Here is a 20,847-nt window from a genome sequence, read left to right as displayed (position 1 = left end):
GGTTGGGGAAGATCTCTTTCCATTCTGTAGGCTGCTGTTTTGTCCTAATGATGGTGTCTTTTGCATTAAGAAGCTTTTCATGTTCATGAGGTCCTAGTTATTGTTGATCTTAGTGCCTGAGCTATTGGTGTTCTGTTCTGGAAGTTGTGTCTTGTGCCAATGTGTTCAAGTCAGTTCCATGCTTTCTCTTCTTTTAGATTTAGTATATCTAGTTTTATGTTGAGATCTTTGATCCACTTGGATCTGAGTTTTGGGTAGGGTAATAAATATGGTTCTATCTGCATTCTTCTGTATACAGACATCCAGTTAGACCAGCATCATTTGTTGAAGATGCTTTTTTTTTTTTTCTCCATTTTATGGTTTTGGCTTCTCTGTCAAAGATCATGTGTAGGTTTATTTCTGGGTCTTTGATTCTATTCCATTCACCAACCATGCCAGTAACATGTGATTTCTTTTACTACTGCTCTGTAGTACAGCTTGAAATTAGGGATGGTGATACCTCTAGTAATTTTATTGTATAGGATTGTTTTAGGTATTCTAGATTTTTTGTTTTTCCATATGAAGTTGAGAATTGCTCTTTCAAGGTCTATAAAGAATTGTATTAGAATTTTGATGGAAATTACATTGAATCTGTAGATTGCTTTTGGTAAGATGGCCATTTTTCCTATGTTAATCCTACTGATCCATGAGCATGGGAGATCTTTGCAGGCAAGTAGATGGAACTAGAGAAAAATCCTGGATTTTCCAAATCCAGAAAAGATATGCATGGTATGTACTCACTTATAAGTGGTTATCAGCCATATAATCCCAAAGAAGTTATTAACAAGGAGAGTCCAAGGGAGGATGTTTGAATCTCATCAGAAGGGGAAATAAAACAGACATTGGAGGTGGAGGGAGGGAACTGAGTGGGAGAGGGGGTGGGAAAGGGAACTGGAGTGGGAATCAGGTGTGGGGAGAGCAGGAGAGTGGCTGAGAGAGAGAATGGAAATTGGTGGATGGGCATCTCTGGGATGAGACAAGACCTGGGACCAGGGAGGCTCCCAGGAATCTATGAGGATGACCCTAGCTGACACTCCTAGCAGCTGGGATATGGAGACGAAGTGGCCATCTTCTGTAGCTAGGCAGGACTTCCAGTGGAGGGAGGGGGACACCAACCCATGCACAAAACCTTTGACCCAAAATTTGTCCTGCCTACAAGATGCACAGGGATAAAGGGAAGAACAGAGATTGAGGGAATGGCCAAGTAATGGCAGGTCCAACTTGAGACCCATCCCATGGGAGAGAGCCAATCCCTGACATTATTAATGATGCTGTTCAAATCTTGTAGACAGGAGCCTAGCATAACTCTCCTGAGAGGCTTCATCTGACAACTACTGGAAACAAATGCAGATACCCACTGCCAAACATTAAATGGAGCTTTAGGGTCTTATGAAAGAATGGGGGGAAGGACCTAGGGACCTGGAGTGGTCAGGGGCACAATAAGAAGACTACAAAGTCTAACTTGAGCCCACGGAGGCTCACAGAGACTAAACCACCAACCCAAGGGCATGCATTGATGGGCTGGATCTAGGCCCCTGCACATATGTAGCAAACGTACAGCTTGGTCTTCATGTGGGTGCCCTAATAACTGGAGGGGCTGCTGCCTGCCTTTGGATCACTTTCCTCTAGCTGGGCTACTTGTCTGGCCTCAGTGAGAGAGGACGCCCTTAGTCCTGTTGCAACTTGATGTGCCAGGCTGGTACTCTGCAAAGGGGAGGGACAGTAGGGGAAGGGGTCTGTGAGGGTAGGACTGAGAGGAGTGGGGGGTGGAGTGTTGGCTGTGATCAGGATGTAAAGGGAGTAAATAAAATAATGGGGAAAAGTGTTGGTATAGATGACTTGCCAAAGCAAGCTTAAATTCACTATGCTCCTTTTGCCCTAAAGATTCTAAAACTGCTGCAACCACAATCCAGTAGAGGGCTGCAGGAGCTCAAGAGGAAATGGTACCTTCCCCTCCATTCTTGGCAATGCAAAGTAAAGAAAAATCACCAAGGCTCAAAGTATCTAGTGTCCACTCCAGTAACTTTTCCACTGACAGAGGGAAAAGCTAAGATTCCAGAAGAGGTCAGGCACAACTTCCAAATCCTAAAAACAACTCCTCACGATTCTTCTTTTACAAAATTGTAAGCTCCTGAAGGTAAAATAAAATTATCAGTAACACAGAGACACAAGGAGGGAACAACCACTCCAAATGCCTCAGTCTTCTCTGCTGCTTCACAGACCCCTACACAATGTCACCTGACCAACCTTAAACCAATCCTTTTGTTAGGACACTCTCAATCTAACTTTATCAAATCTCCTCTGCGTAAACAACAGAGTGGAAATAAAACTTTCATTAAATTTTAAAGTAAATCCCAGTACTCTGGAGACAGGCAGGTGGATCTCTTCAGTTTAAGGCAGCCTGTATACACAGCAAGTCCAAGGCCATCCAGGCATGGCTACACAGTGAGAACAGCTCAAAATAAAAATAAAAACAATTTTGCAAAGTAAATTTCTAGGTCATGTTTGCAATCTTAACGCGGTCCCTAGCCAGATATTGTTAACTGCTATCTACAATGCACAACAGAGACAGGGAAAGGGAAGGATTCATTGCAGAAAGTGTGGACACACTGGGGATGCACCTTAAAGAGAGACTCCCAGCAAGTCAGAGGCAAAGACAGGGCACCGTTGAAAAATACATGCAGAGCTGGTGGTAAAATGACACGTGGGAAGTCCATACAGAGCTGCGCTGGGTCTGAAATGCTCACCCTTACATTATTACACTATTTTCTGTACCATTTAAATCACTTAAGAGATTTCAATTTTCTAAGCGATTTATTTTTTTTAAATATGCATTAGTGTTTTGGTTGTACAGATATGTCTGTGTTGAGAAAGAGTATTGGATCCCCTGGACTGGAGTTGTGACTTGCCACGTTTGTATTGGGAACTGAACCAGGGTCCTCTGGAAGAGCAGTCAGTTCTCTTAACAGCCAAGCTATCTCTCCAGCCCTGAGATTTTACTTTTTAAAAAAAACAATATTTTATATTGTTTTTATTTATTCATTCATTCATTCATCTAGGGCAAGATCTCACTGTATAGCCCTGGCTGATCTAGAACTTACTATGTAGATCACGTTGGACCTGAATTCACAAGAGGTCCACCAGCCTGGCCTTCTGAGTACTAGGATTAAAGGTGTGCACCGCCATACCCAGCTCTAAAAGTATTTACTGGTGTGTGTGTGTGTGTGTGTGTGTGTGTGTGTGTGTATGCACCACTTCTATGGAAAGGAACCAAGCCTGTAGAATTGTATTTATACATGGTGTTAGCAGCCATATGAAAAACCAGGAACTAAAACCAGGTGCTCTGAAAGAACGAGTGCTCTTAACAGTCTTTGTTTTTTAAACAGATTGTTTAATTGTCTTCTCTCCCATTCGATACCAAAGCACATTATTCCAGCTATCTTTTTTTTAACATGTCATACTACTTATGAATTATCCTTGTGCTAGTCTAAATATTGCTCACAGTTTATTCCTTTATAAAACACACTAGCACAGGACAGAAGAGATGGCTCAGCAGTTAAGAGCATTGGCCAGTCTTCCAGAGAATCTAGGTTCAATTCCTAGCACCCACATGGTGGCTCACAACTGTCTGTAACTACAGTTCCAGGAGATCGAACACCCTCATTCAGACATATATGTAGGCAAAACATCAATGTATAGAAAATAAAAAGAAATACATTTTTAAAAGTTGTCATCATGTTAAAAGAATTATTTAAAAGTAAACATACACTTGGGCCAGCAAGATGGGTCAGTGGGCAAAGAACTTGGCCTTGAAAGTCTGGCACCCAGTGGGCAGTGGTGGGGCACACCTTTAATCCCAGCACTTGCAAGGCAGAGGCAGGCTAGCCTGGTCTACAGAGTGAGTTCCAGGACAGCCAGGGCTACACAGAGAAACCCTGTCTTGAAAAAACATCAAAAAAAGAAAGAAAAGAAAAGAAAAGAAAAGAAAAGAAAAGAAAAGAAAAGAAAAGAAAAGAAAAGTCTGGCACCTGTTTTAAAACCCTAGGGGTAAAGTTAAGAGAAGTGAGCTAACTTCATAGGCTGTCTTTGGGACCGAATGTGTGTATGTGTGCATGTGCGCGCGCGCACATAATTAAAAACGTAAAAAAATAAGTGTATATTTTAGCTTTGATGACAAGTATACTTTAAAAAATGGTAGATAATGGGAGAGGGTACTCAAAGTCAAATAGACTGTAATACAAGGTCATTTTTTAAAAGCAGAGAAGAATCTTTATATAGTTAGTAGATAGTTAAGTACAGCACAGATAGGACTATGGAAATCAGTATCAAAAACTCTAAAAGTAAGGCTGGCTACTATAGCAGAGTAGGTAGAGTACTTAGCTCCCAGAACTGATTAACTACATGCCTATAATCCCAGCATTTAGCAGGTAGATACAGGAAGATCACAAGTTCAAGGTCATCCTTAAGGCCAATTAAAAATACATCTTAGAGTTACCACAGGTATAGAGGTAAGATGGTAATCCTAACCTTCAGAAGGCAGGGGTTCAAAGGATCATTGCAAATTCAATGTTGGTCTGACCCACACAGTGAGTTCTAGGCCAGGTAGGGCTATAAGAAACTTAGCACCACTCATATATCTAAGTCTGAATGAACGTAGACCAGCATACCACCAACATACTGCCATATTACAGAATCAACTGGTAAAGACAACATATTAAATATAATTGTTTTATTCATCATATATTACTATATATGTATAATTTTATTCTGTCATAAAGAAGACTGAAATTATGTCCATCGTAAAAAATTGAAAGGAACTAGTGATCATTATGTCAAACAAAGTAAGCCAAACTCAGAGACAAATACTGCATGATTTCCTTCCTATGTGGAAGCCAGATTTAAATATGAAAGGAACGAAGGCCACGTCATTAGGACAGTTAGGGAGAGGAAGCAGCAGGAGGAGAAAGGACAACAGAGTCTTAGGGGTGGTACAGGCACATCACATGACTGCACTATGAAAATGTTATAGCCCACTGCTCTCCGAGTTACCTTCCCATGGAAACAAAGCTTTTAGCAGTCCAAAAGAGGGGCTGAGAAGATGGCTCAGTGTGTAAGTAACTCCTGTGTGAGTGTGAGCATGATGCTGGAGTTCAGGTCCTAAGTACCACAGGAAAGCTAGGCTTAGAAGTAGTGTTGATGTCTTTCTGGAATGAACACTCCAGCACTAATGAAAGGTTATTGAAAGGCCTCAGTCTACCAGTGACATTTCTCTTCCACTCTCATTGGTGTTGTAATGGTTATTACTCCAGAAAGATGCCCACAACATTTCTGGAAACCCTAGAAAGATATCTTCGCCAGGATTCTAGTTGGTTGAGAGTGACTGCTGCTCTCTGGTCTCCGCCCACTGAAGATCTCTGGCCCTCAGAAGTTCATGCTGCCAACATGCCAAGGGGACTGTGAGACCCAGGACCTGAATCTAGGCTAGACTAGGCTGCTGTCCAGACCAAGCAAAAAATTGCTGGGAGATAGGAAGAAAGAGCTTACATGGACTTAATCATCCTGCAGGAGATGGCATCCAAAGACTCGATGGGATATTGAGTTGGCACAGGTCTCCAAGGAAAAGCCTTGAAAGGATACCAAGGTGCTGGTCTCTAGAGAAAGACAGACTTCGTATATATAACTTGTTGTGAGTGGTGAATGAGTGTTTAAATGCTGGCAATGATCCCATAGATCAGAGCTATAGGATCTGATAGGGCCCAAACTGTGGTTCCTCTGAGTTCTTTTGACCTGACTCAACACTCAGATACTGTAACAGGTGACTACGCATGGATTTATACATGTGACCCTAAAGTAAGATCTCTTAAGTCACTGTAAGGTGGCAGGCCTTACAGGCACCTGCTTAAGGGAGAAGTAGATCTTCTCCACCTCACTGGGTTAGATGCATATAAAATCCCCCAAGGTCCTGGTTAGAGAATTCTGGTCATAAGTTCTGTGCAGTCCTGATGTGAGATGTGTAGAGTCCTTCCTGTATTCAACAGGGGGATAGCTCCTCATATCAAGAGAGTCAAAGAAGCAATACACCTAGAAAGAGAACTGGTTACCTCAGGGAGCAAAGAATTTAAAACTAAAGATCAACTCCTCCCATTCCTAGAAGCTGTCTGAGCCCCGGCCATGGTAGCACTGTACTGCCAGACTCAGGCAAAGGTAAGGTCAGGTGAGTTGGGGAACCCAAACAGGCTGCCCTCTGTGAAGACACAGTCCTGCAGTCTACTCAACTACAGCCATCCAGAAGGGATGCTTGCACTCAGATGCTCCCAGATCCCCCTCACATAAGCCAGGACATAAGAAAGGAAAGACTGAGGAAGGAGCTGCTGAAAGTCAGGTCTGCCTGTCACCTCAGACGGGAGCATCACTCCAGAGGTGACAGCTCCCAGCCCAGGCCAGCAAGCTCATGAAGCCACCCATCTAGAGAAACTGCCATACAAGAACTGTTGCAAAGATATCTGGTGGTTCTGAGGCTGCCAAATGTCAGTGCCCAACAACCTAGCAAAGTGTCTAAGTGTGCTTGGACGATCCCAAGCAGTGACCCAGGCCCCAATGCTGATGTACAAACAGGGGTCCTACCCATCTGAACATCTAGAAGTGGACTTTACGGACACTCAACACGGCAGAGGGCACCAGTATTTGCCGGTTATTGTGTGCTCTTCAGCATGGGTAGAAGTTTTCCCTATCTGCAGAGATCAGCGTGAATCTCCAATCACGGTCCTACTCCAATCGTCAGGCAGGGTTGTGACAGTGAATAGAACCTTTAGAATAGCAGTGGCCACCACTGCCAAAAACAGACTTCCGTGGCCAGACAGTCTGCCGCTTGTACTGTTTAGGTACAATGCGCACCCTATAAATGCAGATGCTCTCCTCTGACGTCATGTTTGGCTGCCCACCTGCACCGTTCCCAAAGGGCTCAGAGGACCTCAGACAGTATGAACACACCCACCTCCAGTGGTTCTTCAAAGACTCGGCTGACACTACCCCCCCAACCCAAAAAAACTTCCCAATCCTCGCCACTCCCTCAGCTCCTAAAATTGCAGGTGTCAAGCCTAGGACACCACAGCCACACCAGGGCTACGATGGACCCCAGCCAAGAAAGGGTCACCCATGAGAGTCCCAGACCCAGGCCAGCCTCTGGAACTGACCGTCTCACACTGACGTCTGAACAGGAACAACAGCTCCGCTCCTACCCTGCCTCCTCAAGTCTTCCCTGTTCTGTGGATGTACAATGGAGCCAGTGCCTCATCACATAAATTAGTCTGGAGAGCAACCTTGTCCCAGGGCGACTCCAACTCCTGGACACCCGTCAATATGACTGACTGCCCCAGAGGGGTTCTGCCTTACCTCCTTCAGAAGATACTACTTGGGAACAGGCCAGCCTCAGATCGCCCTCAGAGTTCATCATATTGTGATGGAACTGCCCATGCCACAACTCGTGACAGCCTGTGGACGAGCGGCCCGAGGACAGAAGATAATTGTGAGGACACCTATTGGTTTTATCTTTAACACTGATCATGTATGGACTTTCCTACAAAAGGGCTCTAAAAGGGAGCTCCCATGGAGGGACAATGAATTTAGGCCATAATAGGTCTTAAAGGGGAGGGGGAATGTGGGAGGAATAACATGGGGACTGAAAAAACCTTCGTGTGAAGAAGCCATGGCCTTGTGATTGGCTGGGTTGGTTGGTACAGAGACAAGGGACTCCCCTAATGACCCTACAGTTGGTTATTACAGTGGCCAATATGACAGAATGAGTTAGTAGAGTTAACTCCCTTAAACCCTGGGCTCCAGCACAGGACAAAGGCAAACGAGACAGAGCCATCCAGTTGGGTCTGGATGCTCCATTTGCAAACTGCTAGTGTTGACACAAGACGCTCATGGGCTCCTTACCTAGGTCAGGACTGCTGGGTATACACCCATGCCAGCAAGCCAGTTACTTACACTGGATTGGGAACCAAAGCCAACACAAAGGGGTGTGTTCAACTGGGCACCTGTTCAGGTCATAGGAAAAGCCCAGTGTATAAAAAAATAAAAAGGGCTGTACCAGACTAGCTAAAAGAGCAGTGACTCCTAATGGGACACACTTCACCTGCCCCAAGGGTATTTATTTACACCTATACTCAGGAGACAGACAGGCAGATACACACACACACACACACACACACACACACAGAGGCTTCAAATACTGTTTGTATGTGGTCAGTGAGGAATGGTACAAGAAAATGCCAAAAAGTTGTTAGAAAGGATTAAAGGTGGAGGTGTCAGTGAGAGTGGGAGTACAATACAGACAGAGTGCATGGAGTACCAACGCATTTCTTCCAGCACTCTTAGGAGGTGCTATGAAGGTGAAAGGGGGATGATGTAGAATGAGGTTTAAAACTCGACTGTTAGATGTTGATGTGCTGACTTATTTAGTGACTGACTGACAGCACTGCCTGTACTGCTGATTTGTCAAGCAGGGCTTCACTTGCTGCCTGGAACAGAATGACCTGGAGAATAGCTAAATCAATTGCTCATCACCCTTAACAATCTGCTGACTGCCACACACACTTCTGTAAAATCTCCTTGCTCGCTTGACTGCCACACCTTGTGGTTTTACAGTATCAACTGTAAATCCAAACTGGACCCAGGACCAAGGCCTTTCAGGAGCTGTGCTGACTTTGGTCCACTGGTGACATCTCCTCTTTTCTACTCTCCAACAGGACTATCTGCTGGCAACACAGTAGGGAAAGTCTAAGGTGCTGCAAGCCTGCAGAGAAGCTCCAGCTTCAACATGAGAAACACCTAAGTCCACCTTTATTCTCCTTTGGCCTCCATACACACATAACACCACACATACACACACACACACACAAGGGCACATGCAGGAGACTCTGTTCAATCTCCAGCACCATAAATAAATAGTGAGGCAGGGTAGATATAATCAAGATACATTGTATACAGTTATGAGATTGCAAAAAATAGCTTTAAAATATTAAGAAACATAAATTAAAAACCCCAACATTTATGATAATCATTGTTGTCCAGTACAAGCCCAAGTATAAACGGTTTTTTTCCTTTGCCCATGGTCTTTATGAAGTTAGGAAGCTGTACCAGCTGGTTTTGTGTGTCTGCTTGACACAAGCTGGAGTCATCACAGAGAAAGGAGCCTCCCTCGAGGAAATGCCTCCGTGAGATCCAGCTGTAAGGCATTTTCTCAATTAGTGATCAAGGGAGGGGGCTTGTGGGTGGTGCCATCTCTAAGCTGGTAGTCTTGGGTTCTATGAGAGAGCAGGCTGAGCAAGGCAAGGGCAAGCCAGTAAGCAGTATTCCTTCATGGCTTCTACACCAGCTCCTGCCTCCAGGTCCTGACCTGTGTGAGCTCCTGTCCTGACTTCCTTTGGGTGATGAATAGCAATGTGGAAGTGTAAGCTAAATAAATAAACCCTTTCCTCCCCAACTTGCTTCTTAGTCATGATGTTTGTGCAGGAATAGAAGTCCTGACTGAGACAAAGGGATACTATCAACAGACTTAGAAGAGAAGTGGTAAAGGGAGCAGTAAGCCCTGGCAGTGGTGGCACACATCTTTAATCCCAGCACTCGGATGGCAGAGGCAGGCTGATCTATGGAGTTCAGCGTCAGTCTGACCTACTGAGTGAGTTCCACCCAGAGCTACACAGAAAATCTCTTGTCTCAAAAAACAAACAAACCAAACCAAGCCAAACCAAGCCAAACCAACAAAAAAAGCTATAGGAAGCAGCTCAGCATAGTGGCTCACACTTGCAATTTTAGGACCTGGGGGCATAAATAGTCATAAATTTGGGCCAGTCTGGGCTACATAGTAAGTATATTTATCTAAGCTACACAGCAACCACCACCACCACCACCAACAGAATCCTCACCTGATAGCTAGAAGTGGAATGATATGATAAAGTTTGCGGTTTCTTTTTGCTGTTGTTGTTTTTTTTTGGGGGGGGTGTTTTTTGTTTTTTGGATTTGGTTTTTTTTTTCGAGATAAGGTTTCCTTGTGTAGTCCTGGCTGTCCTAGAACTCACTCTGTAGACCAGGCTGGCCTTGAACTCAGAAATCCACCTGCCTCTGCCTCCCAAGTGCTGGGATTAAAGGCGTGCGCCACCACTACATGATAGTTTGCAGTTTCTTCTGGGGCTTTTAGATGGGCTGTAAATGTCATGATTCTAAAGGAAAATGATTTGTAAAATAAAAGATGTGGAAATCTAATGACAAGACTGCACAAAGGGGTTAAAAGACAGCTAACCTATTTCTATTAAGAGTAGCACAAGTTGCTGGGCAGTGGTGGCACATAACTTTAATCTCAGCGCTTGGGAGGCAGAGGCAGGCAGATTTCTGAGTTTGAGGCCAGCCTGCTCTACAAAGTGAGTTCCAGGACAGCCAGGGCTACAAAGAGAAACCCTGTCTTGAAAAAGAAAAAGTAGATCAAGTTTATAATGCAAAAACCCTGATATACATATTAGAATAGTATTTGCTTAAATTTTAAAAGTTTGATTAAGGAGGAACAAAGAGAAAAAAATGTCCAAAGGATATGAAGGGCTAACTCACAAATATAAATACTCCCCAAATCCAAATTCATCCAGATAGAGGCAAATACCTTCTACAACAACACAGACTAATGCCTTAAACTGTACAGTGAGGGCCCAGTTGGGTGGCCGCTGGGTAAGGGGTAAGGCAGCTGCTACCAGGCCTGAGGTCTGGAACGCCCAAGGACTGACTCCTAGGAGTTGTTCTCTGGCCACCACATGGGGACCATGGAGAAAATAAAAAATAAGTATTTTAAAAAGTAGAGGGAGGTGATATCGTTTTAGTAAATGTAGCATGCAATCCCTATACAAGCTTGTGTATGTAAATCCCTACAGAAGCATGTGTTTATTCTGAAGAGTAATCTGTAGAGCACAGAGGCAAGGGGTAAGAGCCAGAAAGTGTTTCTTTCTTCATGACAAAGGCCAGGATGAGTAAGTCATAGGCCACCAAGCAACCCTTTGTTTACCCTTCATAACAAGAACACAAACAGAAACAGTAAAATGCTACATTTTGTCCTATCCAACTGAAGGTTAAATAGCAGTCTTTCACGTGTGGTATGTTTTAAAAATCCTGGAAGATGGGGAGAATTTCCAAAGATTGAATAATCCCTCAGCTATTAAAAATGCTTCTTTCTTCTCTAGGTTTGTTCATAATTCTTCATTCTTCTAGGTTTGTTCATAATTCTTGTTTAGAAGTAAATTTCAAGGTAGCTTCAGCTTACCTCAGTGAGTTTAACCTAGAGGCATCCATAGTCCTGTGAGGTCATCTGACAAATCTTTCTTACCTCACATAGGTGTGAAATTAAAAAAAAAACAAAACAAAACAAAAAAGGAAAACAGATGCAAACCTTATAAACTCCAAACCACTCTAACTTTTTTATTTTTATATTACTTTTACTTTTTGGTTTGGGAGAGGAGACAGTGTCTCACTATGTAGACCTGGCTAGCATGGAGATTACTAGTTAACTAGGTTGACCTCAAAGAGCCTGTGTGTGCCTGCCAGCAAACCAGTGTAACTTCTAAGGCATCATCTTTTCTTTTTTCTTTTTGTCTTGAGTCAGTACAGCTGTTCTAGGCAGAAAAGAGACCAACCACATATGGCATACACTTGTTTCAATAAAGCAGTTAGGCAAAGAATTTACTACTAGTATTTGTGATAACTATTCTAATTGTAGCCCAAATACATACTGATAACCAGGAAGGCAAACTACTACTTATTTTTAATAAATTTCAGTACAGTGAACAACTGTTAGTGGGCCTGGCTATGGAAAAAAATGTTGAGAGTATGTATGTGTGTGAGACGGGGGTTGACTACCTGGAGCTGAAATTATAGGTGGCTGTCACACACCTGATGTGGATGCTGGGAATGGAACTCAGATCCTTTGGACAAACTGGGAGTGCTCTTAACCCCTGAGCCATCTCTTTAGCAGTCCTACACAAAACAACTTTTATATTTTAAGAATTCTGAAAAACACTGTACTCCATATTTAATAATACATAATTTAAAAATCTACACTACAATTTACCTCATAATTTGCCTTGTGTACTTAATTTCTGTATTTGAATTTAACTTTCCAGGGACTGAAGTTAACTTGTTTCATTTTCAGGCTTCTGGATGTCCTGAATAGTAGAAATAAGAAAACCTATTCCTGGATGTTGTTTGCTAATCCACACAAATTCAAACTTCCCAGCGCTGGTCTAGACCTTCCTGAAAGTTACCTGAGCCCAGTGTGTTCTTTCCCCTTGGTCAGAGTCTCTCTCTCTTTCCTGGAACCATGGGAAGAGTATGGACACGAAGGCGGAGGACCACTCTGGAGAGCCAGTTCTCTCCTTCCACCATGTGATACCACAAACCCAAGGAAAGACCTCACACTTGGTGGCAAGCCCTCATCTTGGGCTGGAGATGCAGCTCATGGATGCAGTGCATGACAGAATATATGCAGACCCTGGCTAGAACGCCTCTAATCAGGGCCCTGAGGTCTGTCTCCAGCAGGGCAGGTCGCGGGGGAAATGAAGAACAACCCACACACGTATCTCTCAAAAGCAAAACAAAACAAAACAAAAACCCTACTGCTTTATTCCAGTATCCTTATAGAATACTTATTTTCATTGTCCTTTCTGGCCACACAGCTGGTGGAACAGCTGGCCCTCAAGGACTTTTCATGAAATCCAAAATTTAATAAATACTACCTTAAAGCTCTTCAAAGCCAGTTAACATTTCTTACCTAAAGAGAGACAACAGAAATGGCTGAAATACACAGAAAACTGCTACTGCTCATTTTGTGAATCCCTAAATCTCATAGCTATCCATAGCCTCAGTTTAATTTGCCATTTTAGAATAGAATTTGTCTTTAGACTAATGAAAATTACATGAAATGTTTCACTTAAACCTTGAACAAAGATTCCCATAAAACACTCAGTAAATGTTTTAAAGATGCATTGGAGCCGGGCGGTGGTTGGCGCATGCCTGTAATCCCAGCACTCTGGGAGGCAGAGGCAGGTGGATTTCTGAGTTCGAAGCCAGCCTGGTCTTCAGAGTGAGTTCCAAGACAGCCAGGGCTAAACAGAGAAACCCTGTCTCGAAAAAAAACAAATCCAAAAAACAAAACAAAACAAAAACAAAACAAAACAAAAGATGCATTTGGAGAGGGGGAGCAGGTTTTAAGACAGGGTTTGTGTATGTTTGTGTGTGTGTGTGTGTGTAGCCTAGACTAACCTAGAAACTCACTCTAACGACCAGGATAGCCTAGAATTTAGAGATCCACATGCTTCTTCCTCTTAAGTGCTGGGATTAAAGACATGAGCCACCACTACCACCTGGTTGATTATCAGTATTTTTTATGTTTAAAATTTTGTATGTTTAAAGTGACACGTGCTCTGATAATCTAGGAAACACTATAACATCAATTTATTAACTTTCAATATCAAATGAAAACACTAAATTAAACTTTACCTAAAAAACAAATACAACAATACTAGAGAGGTAGAAACAGATGGATCTCTGTGAGTTCAAGGCCTGCCTGATCTGCATAGTGAGTTCCAGGTCAGCCAGGGCTATAAGATGACTCAAGAGGAGAGGAGAGGGGAGGGGAGGGGAAGGGAGAAGAAGGGAGGGGAGGAGAGTAGAAGAGAGGGGAGGAGAGGGGAAGAGAATTGAGGGGAGGAGAAGGTAGTAGAGGGGAGGAGAGGGGAGGGGAGGGGAAGAGGGGAAGAGAGGGGAGGGGAAGAGAGGGGAGGGGAGGAGAGGGGAGGAGAAGGGAGGGGAAAGAGAGGGGAGGGGAGGGAAAGAGAGGGGAGGGGAGGGAAAGAGAGGGGAGGGGAGGGGAAGAGAGGGGAGGAGAGAGTAGAGTAGGGGAGGAGAGGGGAGGGGAGGAGAGGAAAGGAGAAGGGAGGGGAGGAGAGGGGAAGAGAGGGGAGGGAAGGGGAGGAGAGGAGAGGAGAGGGGAGGAGAGGGAAGGGGAGGAGAGGAGAGGGGAGGGGAGGGGAGGGAAGGGAAGGGGAGGAGAGGGGAGGAGAGGAGAGGGGAGAAGAGGAGAGGGGAAGGGAGGGGAGGGGAGAAGAGAAGAGAGAGAGAAGCGAGGAGAGAAAAGAAAAAAAAGGAGAAAAGATATGACAGACAAGTATAAAGTTAAGATATATTCTGTATATTTATGCAGGGTCTCATCTTTAATTCAAGCTGTGGCTAGGCTGGCTTAGAATTTGGGGTGATCCTTCTACCTCAGCCTCCTAAATGCTGGGATTCTGGGCCAAAGGCACCACAGCACTTCTATGTATTTTAGAAACACTAGATGACCAAAAAAAAAAAAAAAAAAAAAAAAAAAAAAAAAAAAAAAAAAACATGACCTACTCAAAACCGAGTTTATAAAGGAAATTTATTTCCTGCTACTGCCATATCTAAAAATCATCGAGAGACAAATTAACATCACTACTATGATACTTTCACTATTGCTTTTAAAAGCCATTGTCTGCTAAGGAAACACATTATGCTTGCATGAGCATATAGCAAGAATGTTTTCAAATGCTTTACGAAGCAGCTTTATGTTCTCCAGGAGAAATCGGAGGAATGGCTAAGCAATATTTAGAGTGTTCATAAGCAGCTTTACTCAGATTAGAACTAAGTGGGGATCAGGAAAAACTGTATCTACAAGGAATTATAATCCCCAAAATAGCAGGTGTAGAAAATAATAAAGCCAGAGCTAAGCAAAAACCTAGGGACTGAAACATCTTGTTACACTTCAAGAACTACATTGTCTGTAAAAGCAGCATCACACATATCTGTATAAAGTTTTCCAGTGTACAGTGTTCTTCCTATAGAGCTCTCATTTCAAGTTATACAAGAAAATCCTTATTATTATAGGTGGTGGTGGTGGTGGTGGTGACAGCCCAGACTGGACAGCCTCACACAGGGAAGTAGGCAGACCACAGCCCCAGGAGATGAGTCTTTGTAGATAAGGAATGCAAGGTTCTGTATGTTACAAGAATTGTCAAAACAAGATCAAAACCAAAAAGCGATCAATAACTTAAATCCTGACCTTCTCAGTTCTAGTTCCAGGTCTTTTTCCTTCTGCTTCACACAACTACTCCCAAACAAAGAACAAATTAGCATCTCACTGCAAGAAGCTTCTAGACAAATCAGCAAGGCAGACAACTCTAAGTCATGGCCAAGCTTTTCCCTTTTCATCTGAAAAGAGAGGGACATGGATTACAAAGTGTGAAGCTGTGTCTGGTTCTATGACTAACTCTTCAAATGTGCTCTGTACATGTCTGAGTTGCTAACAAGTACATGTTGTTAGCAACAATGCTGGAACAACCCTCTGCAGACATAAAGGAAGCTCTACCCAAATGATGCTACTCCAATATCCTTACATATGTGTGCTGGAAGTGCTCTGATCTTACAATGACAGAAATGACTCATCTCACCAACCATTCTCTTTTTGCCTGAAATTAATGTTCTTAACAAAAACCGGAAGTAGTCCAGCAGGCCCGTAATCTGAGCTACTTCGGAGGCTGAGACAGGAAGGATGGAAAGTGTGTACATTTACTCACTTTAGCAAGACCCAGTCTGGAAAGGAAACACTAAGAGGGTGTGGGTGTTGGTTTTGTTCCCAGCAGCCACATCAGGTGGCTCACAGCACCTGTAACTCCAGCTCCGGGGATCAATACCTTCATCCTCTGCAGACACCCTGCACTCCTGTGCATACCCACAGACACATAATTAAAAATAAACCTTAAGGATCTCAAGAGATGGCTCAGCAGTTAAGAGCATTGGCTGGTATTCCAGAAGATTCAGGCTCTGTTCCCAGCACCCACATGGCAGCTCACAACTGTCTGTAATTGCAGTTTCAGGGCTTCTGACACCCTCACACAGGCAGACATGCAGGCAAGACACCAATGGACATAGAATAAAAATAAATTACGTATTTTAAAAAAATAATTTCGGGGCTGGAGATATGGCTCAGCGGTTAAGAGCACCGACTTCTCTTCCAGAGGTCCTGAGTTCAGTTCCCAGCAACCACATGGTTGGTGGCTCACAGCCATCTGTAATGGGATCTGATGTCCTCTTCTGGTGTGTCTGAAGACAGCTACAGTGTACTTACATATAATAAATAAATCTTAAAAAAAAAAAACAACTTTAAAATGGAGGATTGGAGGCTGGGGATGTAATTCACTAGCCTGCTTGCCAAAATAAAATAAAATAAAATAAAACAAAAAATAAAAATAAAAAGGTACAATGCACAAGGGAGTCTCTTAAGTTCGAGGTCATCCAAACTACACTGTGAATTTGAAGCCAACCTGGGAGATGCTATCTCAAAAAAAAAAAAAATTAAGAAAGATTAACTACTAATAAGCTAAAGGAAAACCTCATAGTTAAAAAATAATAATAATCTTTTTCAAATACCCCACCTGACTTAGCATCTCTCCAACCAACCTGAAAAACTATCAAGCACTTTTCCAGTAACTTCTATGAAGGAAGAAGGGCATTAGGATGGTGATTTTTTTTTTTTAAAGTCTGATGTATCTGAGGCTGGCCTAGAACCCACCGTGTAGCATGAACTATTTTGTGTGTGGTGATGGGTGTGCTTGTGTACACACATGCACACAGATGGGCTGGCCAGCAAGCTCCAGAGATTGTCCTTGCTCTTGCCTCAGCTCCCAGCTCTTTCACAGACGCCGACGCTCTAACGACTGCCATCTCTCTAACCCAACCTTGAATCGATCCTCCTCCTCCTACTTCCTGAGTGCGGGGTTTACAGACACACTACACGTGTGAACTATGAAGCCTGCTTCATGCAATGCTGGGGGTGAAATTCAGGGCTTCCACCTAAGCTACACTTCCACAACACTGTAATCTGGATAAAAAGCATCTTCTTTTCCCACATATTCCAACTGTTGCCATATAAAGTCCAACCATTGTTTTTTACTGGATTTTAAGGAGCCAATGCCAAAACTGCAGAATATCATCAGCAACTAAGTTCTTTCACTGTTGCTCTGTTAACTCCTCCTCCTCTAGGTGCAAACCCACAGATCACCAGTCTCAACCTTCCTTAGTCCATAGACTATGTTAACAATTTTAAAACTGTAACAAACTGGGAAGCCTTCCAACTTTTAATTCTAATATTCCTTCCACTTAATCCCCTGGTTTCACTCCCAGAGAACTTTGCCAGTCTCAAAAACAGAACACATACATCGAACAATTAAGTTTGTCCTGTGCCAAGCTGTCTTGTAGAGTGTTAGAAATTCGATTAGTATTTCCATTGCTATAAAAGATTCTTAAGTAGCAAAGCCTTTCTCTCTGCATCTATAAACTCAGGAAGACACCTTGCATACTTTTATATATTTTTACTTTTAATCCAAATGAAAGCACTCTCAAGAGGTTAACCGAAGGAGGTCAAGATGGCTCAGAGCATAAAGGTGTGTCCCACCAAGCCCAAGTGCCTGAGTTGGGGCTCTGGAACCCACATAGTCGAAGGAGAGAACCCAACTCTAGAAGTTGTCCTCTGCCTTCCACATTCACCATGTAAACAAATGTATTAAAATATTAAACGTCATACTGAAATGTTTTTAAAAGAACTACAATGTCTTCATCATTACATCGGCGACTCTAACAAATTTTTGCTTTTAAACCATTTGGCATCAAGCGAGCACATTTTGCTAGTTCTGAGTTAATTTCCAGGAAAGCCTTTGTGTATAACGCTTGAAGAAAATGAAAAAGATTTTTAAAGGCCTATTTGGGCATATGTTTTTAATGAACAGATGACTTACTCGAATAGTTCATCTTTCTTTATAATTGACTCAGACCATTTTAAAATAAGAAGAAACACACGGCTTGAGAATGCAGGTTCATCTCAACCACAGAATTAGCGATAATCCCAGGGCGTCACTGATCGCCTTATTTGCAACATACTTCACCCCAGTTCAAGGGGTGTCCAGCGGAAATTACAGTCCCTACAACCACACTGCTTCAAATGTTTCCACTAGTGCAATACTATTCATTTCCATCCTCAACTATTCTCACTGTAATTATTAAAACAGCTGTCAGCTGGGCTTTGGTGACCTCTTTGTACAGCGTTTATATTCAACGCTGTGGATCCTGAAGGATGCGTCATCCCCAGATTACTCTTCAAAACCCAGTCTAAGATTCCAACGCGCTCTGAGGGTCTCTGGACATCATTTCAATCGGAACCGGCACAAACTAGACCTGAACGCTCAACGCGGCAAGGGCAGGTCGCACTGGCATTTAGGACCGAACTGGCTCAGCGAGCCGCAGCTCTTTTGCTTTCACGCACCTCTCCCGGGACCGTCGCGACTCCTACGCCCCGGCCCGCACCGAGTCTTCGACAACCGCGCACGCAGCGCGGCTGGCACCGGGAGCGCGCGGCGGCACGGCGCGCCCCCGCGATGCCGTCCGTCCCGGTGCGCTGGCGGCGCCCTCTCGGCCGCGCCATGTTCCGGTAAGCGGCGGCCAAGGCGCTCGCGCTAGCCGCCGCCCGAGCGTCGCCCAGCGGCGGCCCCACCTGCGCCGCGACCCGTCAGGATGCCGGGCGGGGCGGCCACCAACGGCCTGTCACGGGCCGGCCGGCCGCGCCGCGGGCCGGACTGGGCTGGGCCGAGCGGCGCGTGGCACACGGCTGGGCGCGGCTGGCAGAGGCGCAACCCCCTACCTGGCTCCGGGGAGGAGACGGGGCACCGGACTCAGGGCTGAGGGTCTCCTCCCTGGTACCCGGGACAGACTCGAAACCGCGCCCTCCTTCCTCCCCTCTGGTCGCCACGCCCCCCTGGCCCGCACAGACCCGAGGCTCGGCGGGCGCAGAAGGGTTCACCCCCTGAACGAGGACCTCCGTGTGGCCACCGCTGCCGGCGTCTCCGTCGCCGCTGCAACAGCCCCTGACGCCACCGGGGCCAGGCTTGAAAACATCTCCGGTCTTGGTCGGTCTCTCACCACAGCCTCCTTGCTCCTGGACAGCGTTCTCCGCGATTGGCTGCGGCGCGAGCACGTGACCCGGACGGACACGTGACTCCTGCAGGCACGGGACGGGCGGCGTGACCGCCGTGCCCCGCCCCCGACGCGCCCGTCCCTGGGCTCTCCGGAGGAGCGGAGCGCGCGGCGGCGGTGGCGTTCGTGGGGAGCAGAGCGGAGCGGGTGGAGGGGGCCGGAAGTCCTGGGCCTCCGGAGCCGGCCGCGCCCGAAAAGCTGTGGGAGCCGCGTGGGAGTCGGAGCAGCCCTCCAGCCGTCGGCCTGGGCCCCCGTTCTGCCGGCGCTCCTCACGCGCAGCCACCACCACCCGAGATGTGCCAAAGGCGGTGTGGGTACCTGCGCCCGGCGGAGAAAACGCACATATATTTGCAGGGTTTGAGCTGGAACGGCAAAACCGGCTGTAAACCGGCAGGGTTTTGTTAGCGGCGGGCGGGAGGGCACCGCAGCGCTGTGGGGTGCGGTGTCTGAGCCGCATCAGCGCGGCTCCGACCGAGGGGCGTCCAAGACAGACGCACCCGAAGCATGAGCTATGAGCACTGGATGCAAAGAATGCGTCGTTATGCCCGGGTTTTAGCCATGCGATTCCTGTGACCTTTCTGAAAAGAAATTTCACTAAATTTGTCCGTGTGGTACTAAGTCTCAGAGCGTGTGAGGACATTTTACCATCGCTGCAGCTTGTCCTCAGACTTCCTTCTGAATGCTTTTATCTACAGTGGTTAGCCTACAACCGTTGTGCCTTAACCACCCCAAGAAGTTACATACTCTACAGGAAACCATCTTCTCCCTCAACGTTAACTGCGGCCTTCTTCGGTATCCGTTAGTACCTTAATGGGGAGTTTAAGACAGTCCTATCAATAATAAGCTGAAAATTGTGATGTGACTTTTGAACTTGACCGGAACGTAAACCTGCATTAAAAAAAATAAGATTTTCTTTCCTCACCTATAAAAAAAAAAATTCAGTATGAACAGTTGTAGAGAACTTTGTGTGTGTGTGTATATGTACTTGAGACTGAACCTAATATGCCCTTGCTCATGCCAAGCAAGTACCAAACAGTGGTGTATATAGGAAGCTATATTTCCTGCGAAAACTTAACTTTAAAGACCTACCATAAACCCTAAATCATAAGCACTCACAATCAGTCTGTCTTTATAAGCAGAGCTGGAGAGATGGCTTAGAGGTTAACACACTGTTGGAATACCTGGGTCCAGTTGTTCCCAACACCCACATGACCACTCAAAACCGCATGTAACTTCAGTTCCTGGGTATCCACTGCTCCCCTCTGGCTTTGGTGCATACCAAGCACACATCAAGCAACACTGATGCACATAATATAAATCTAGCTTAAAAAAAAAAAAGACAGTCTCATTAATTAGTTCTGTCTTGTGTGGACTTCCATACATAGAACCAACTGACTTCAAAGTGCCTACTACTATAATGAGGCACCTGTAAGGCCACACTGACTTTGATAAATTCTGAAGCAACCTAATTATTCCATGAATTAAAATTATTCTGCATTTTCAGAAGTATTGTACTATTACCTCCTTTCTTGGGTTAAATGTAATATTTTTATTCATACAAACACATATTGTCCAACTAACCAATTCCACCAGTTATTTCTTAGATGCTTCCAGTGTTAAAAATATAGCCAAAGATGGACAAACCCTGCTTCAAACAACCAAAACAACACAACTAAAGGCCAAGTGTGGTGGCTGTTGAATACCTTTACTAGATCTCTATGAGGTCTAGTC

The 20,847-nt window shown here is 44.7% G+C and overlaps 1 protein-coding gene across 5 annotated transcripts in view; it reads right to left on the bottom strand.

Moving 5' to 3' along the window:
- The window catches only part of Ankrd12 (ankyrin repeat domain 12), a 107,718-nt gene extending 88,719 nt beyond the window's left edge, over positions 1–18,999 (bottom strand). The window contains exon 1 of one of the 5 annotated variants that reach the window (XM_052193498.1): positions 18,914–18,999. The gene's annotated coding sequence lies outside the window, so the exon portion shown is untranslated. Of the gene's footprint in view, positions 1–18,409; positions 18,490–18,784; positions 18,865–18,913 lie in introns of those variants that run through there. The other 4 variants (XM_052193499.1, XM_052193501.1, XM_052193496.1 and 1 more) reach the window with 4 other exon arrangements.
- Between the last annotated feature and the right edge of the window lie 1,848 nt (positions 19,000–20,847).

This window comes from Apodemus sylvaticus, chromosome 9 (assembly GCF_947179515.1).
Source record: "Apodemus sylvaticus chromosome 9, mApoSyl1.1, whole genome shotgun sequence".
In the NCBI taxonomy this organism is placed as follows: Eukaryota; Metazoa; Chordata; class Mammalia; order Rodentia; family Muridae; genus Apodemus; species Apodemus sylvaticus.
The sequence above is the reverse complement of the archived record's forward strand: the minus strand, read 5'-3'. Positions and strand labels throughout refer to the sequence as shown.